Here is a 4664-nt window from a genome sequence, read left to right on the forward strand (position 1 = left end):
CCCGCGGGCTCAGGCAATCCACTCACCTCAGCCTCCCAAGGCACGGGATTACAGGCTGAGTCATCGAGCTCAGCTGGCAGGACATTTTCCTTTTTGTGGTTTGCAGCAGGGCTTTTAGAAAGTCCCCGAATGGCAGGCAGCCTTGTTTGCCGCTACCTTTATGATGACGCTGTAACAGCGCCATTCTAGAATGTTGCAAACCTTTTATTTTTAGTATTGTAAGCTGTTGGAAGATGACAGATGATGACCGTAGGTCATGGCTGGCATGCTGGTGTTATTTTTTTACTCCTATACTCTTTCCCGAGGAGAAGGAGTTTTGTTTTTGTTTTTGTTTTTCCTGGAAGAGAAGTTAAGGGAGAATGTGTGTCATTTTGACATTGGTGTCATGACAGGAATTAACAGCAGCTGTTCCTGCTCAATACCTTGTCCTCGAGAGTGGTGATTTACACAGTTACCAGCATTCACAACATGACCTCACAAAATTCTCCAGCCAGTCTTCCTGGATGGCTACTGAGCCACAATAAGCAGAGAAATAACTAGAAGAGGAGGTGATGGTTTGTGCCTTAACCTCGGATTGCAATGTTATGTGCAGAAAGTATGAGAACTGTCAAGAGATTATAAGATGAGGAGAAACACATTTTATTCTGGACTCTGTTCCTCTTATAAACATAAAGTATAGAAAAGCCCACTCAAAAAGGAGAGAAACTAACAAATATTACACACAAGATAAAGATGATGCATAAACCATTTGCAGTCAGTGAGACTACTCAACAGACATATGAGGGGAAACAACATCACTGTGTCCCTATCTATGTAGAATTCAGACAGATGGGAAGGAAGAGCAGGGTATCTTTAGTCATCTTTTAAGAGAAAACATTTCAGAGAGAATGTCTCACTCTTCTGGTCTACTCCTGAACAGAACCTGTTCTTTTGGATATAACTGGGAAATACAAATGACATGAGTCAGATCCTATCTGAGACAAAAGTCAATGTTGGAGAGACTGATAGAGTAATACATTCTTAAGAATATACAAAAAAATACTAGAACTAATATGGAAATTTCATAACATCACAGGATCTAAACTCAACTTGGTGAGATCTCGTCTCTACAATAATTAAAAATTAGCCAGGCATGATAGCATGCTCCTGTAGTTCCAGCTACTTGGAAGGCTGAGGCAGAAGGATTACCAGAGCCCAGCAGGTTGACGCTGGGGTGGCTGTGAGTGTGCCACTGCGCTTCAGCCTGGGCAACAGAGTGAGACTCCAACTCAAAAAAAAAAAAAAGTATATATTAGCAACAAACAAATAGAAAACTCAAAGATACTATACCAAAATGTATTGGGATGAGAGTAACCCTCCCACTGTAAACAGTTTCCACAATGGTAACACTTTGCAAAAACAAAAACAGGATATTAATGTTGATAGTCAAGATACAGACTGGTCCTGTCACCCCAAGGACCCCTCATAATGCCCTTTTATGGTCACACTAACCTCTCTCCTTCCCCCAATATTTGAACCAGGGTGACCACTAATCTGTTCTTCATTTCTACAATTGTGTCATTTCAAAATGTTATATAAATGAAATCATACAGTATATGATGTTTGAGTACAGCTTTAAAAAAATTTTTTTTTACTCAGCATAATTCTCTGGAGATTCACCCTAATTGTTATATATTAATAGCTTGTATCTGGAGTAATGTCAGCAAGATGGCAGAATAGAAGGTCTTCGGTTCTAGACCCCCTCACAAAGGTCCAACTAGGAACTATTCACAAGAATATTTTCATAAATATCCCAAAGGGCAGAAGTAAGGCTGAGATGTCCCTGATACCATAGAACTGAAAAAAGCTACATTGGAAGGATAAAGGGAATGTTTCTTTTGGACAGTATCACCCCTCTCTCAAGCTGGCACAGTACCACACAATGAGGAATTCCCAGAACCTGCAATTTCTGCAGTGGAAAAAGAGTTGAAGGCAGATATTCAGCTTTCCTACCATTCTGGGACTCTTCACATGATGCCCACTCTTGGTTTGCACCATGCAGAACATTGAGAGTATCAGTAGGGCCAGATCACCTAGGGTCAGTTATAAACAAAGAGTGCGGAAGGGGCTCACAGTGATCAATGCCTTCATCTTGGTAGTATCTCTGAATTCTGGACAATGGAAGTGCTTCACCAGAGAAACTTGTCAACCCACAGCAGTGCTCTATAGGAAGCATGGTCTACAGGCTTGAGTCCTTAGCCAGCACCTCCACCAAGCCCTGGGGTTTTGCTTGAGCTTTGCCAGGAGGCAAGTGCAAGTTCACAAATATTTGTTGAAGGGAGTGTCTGTCCCTGCCCAACCTCAGGACCCTAACAGTGGCTCCAATAGGTAGCTCCCAGAACTCTGCTTAAGCATTTCCAAGGCCAAGAGGCAAGTGCAGGACCACAAATATCTTTGGACAGGAGGATCTGGCCCCACCTCTCCTCAGCAGTCAAGTGATGATTCCAGAGACCTCACCCAACCTCAGAACCCAGCTCATAGACCTACCAAATCTCAGATTCTCAGTCCTGTCCAACACTCCTTCTAACAACAACAGTATATACATTCTTCTTAAGTGTACCACTCGGGAAAGACAATCTGCAACTCTGTTCAATGGAACTGCAGAACCCTGCCAGCAGCTCTGCCTGACTGAGTCTGGTCAGTGGTTCTGCCAGATAATAGAACACAGTCAGTAGTTCCACACCATCTACAGCACACATAGCAGCCCTGCCCAAGTAGAGAACTGACGGCAAGATCTGCCCGTCCAGAGTTGCTGTTAGTGGGGCCATTCAAAATCCTAGGTTAGACTAAATATTGAAAGATTATCACTTCCAGAAAGCACTTGCAAAAACTGGAAGAGGTGGTCACTTTCTCAAATGTACAATTATCAGTACAACTAAAGAGGATTATGACAAAGAATTTAGAATGATCCTCTTAAATTCAGAGAACTGAGAAAATATGGAGAGAAAATAAAATTTGGAAATCAATGCATGAGCAAAATGAGAAATTTGACAAAGAAACAGAACTTAAAAAGAAACTTTAGAAATAATGAGTACAAGCCGGGCTCAGTGGCTCAACATGTAATCCCGCGCTTTGGGAGGCTGAGGTGAGTGGATTGCCTGAGACCGCGGGTTCGAGACCCGCCTGGGCAACTTGGCGAGACCTCATCTCTACAATAAATCAAAAAATCAGCCGGGCGTGGTAACGCATGCCTGTAATTTTGGCTACATGGAAGGCTGAGGTGGAAGGGTCACCAGAGTCCAGCAGTTTGAGGCTGCGGTGGCCGGGAGCGGCCACTGCACTCCAGTCTGGGTGACAGAGTGAGACTCCAATTCAAAACAAAAAACCAGGACACCCAAAGCCAGGACACCCAATCTCGGGCCCAGGAGGCAGAACAGACTAGCAGACTTCAGGCGGTGGGGCCTCATAGCCCAGGGGCCCCAGTTCTGAGATTCTGGGTTACTTAGCCTCTCTGGCCCTCAGATTCCTTATTTTCACAATCGGAATGATAATCCTGCCTGCCTCTGAGGGTTGTTAGGAGGATGAAGAGAGATCTCACTTGATAAGCGGAGGGCCTGCCTGGTTCAGAGTGAGAGATACTTTTCACTTTTCTTATTTAGAGTCAGGTCTCACAATGTTGTCCAGCTGGAGTACAGTGATGCAGTCATAGATCCCTGCAGCCTCCAACTCCTGTCTCAGTCTCCCAGGTAGCTGGGACTAAAGGAGCGTGCCACCCTGCCTGGGTAATTTTTTTTTTTTTTGAGTTGAAGTCTCACTCTGTCACCCAGACTGGAGTGCAGTGGTTGCTCCTGGCCACCGCAGCCTCGACCCGCTGGGCTCCGGCGATGCTTCCGCCTCAGCCTTCCAAGTATCCGGAACTACAGGCATATGCTACCACGCCCAGCTGATTTTTTGATTTATTGTAGAGATGAGGTCTCGCTGCCCAGGTGGGTCTCGAACCCGCGGGCTCAGGCAATCCACTCACCTCAGCCTCTCAAAGGTGCGGGATTACAGGCTGAGCCACCGAGCCCGGCCAAAATTTTTTTAAAATGAGTTGGGTATGCACCTAGAGTCCCACCTACTCAGGAGGCTGAGACAGGAGGATTGCTTGAGCCCAGAAGTTCGAGGCTGCAGTGAGCTATGATTATCCCACTGCACTTTAGCCTGGGTGACAGAACAAGATTCTTTCTCTTAAAAAAAATGTTTTTAATGTCTGGTGAGGTTAAAATAACTAAAATACATATCAACAAAGCACATAACTTCATATGAAGCTAGCTAAGTGGAATTAAAAAGTCCTTCATTTGACCAGGAAGTGGTAAATACTAATTTCTATTAGCACTGAATACAAGTGTGTATATTGCAGTTTTTAGAGAAATAACTAAAAATTGGTAGAACCAATAAACTAATAAAGAAAAATGGAATTAGTAAAAATAATAATGATAATAATAACAATCCAGAACAAAGCCACAACCTCAGGACATGTTGGGAAAATAAACAAACTCCTTCCAGGGAGAAGCTGGCAGCTGGGAGTGCTTGCACGATTCAACACCACCCCTGTGATCTTTGTGCTTTCGGGAAATTATCCATTATCAAGTCTCTGCTGCTCCCAAGCAAGGTGATTTTTTTTTTTTTTTTTTTGAGTTGGA

The sequence above is a fragment of the Carlito syrichta genome, unplaced genomic scaffold, assembly GCF_000164805.1.
Source record: "Carlito syrichta isolate Samal-C Ts95f unplaced genomic scaffold, Tarsius_syrichta-2.0.1 Scaffold307020, whole genome shotgun sequence".
Lineage (NCBI taxonomy): Eukaryota > Metazoa > Chordata > Mammalia > Primates > Tarsiidae > Carlito > Carlito syrichta.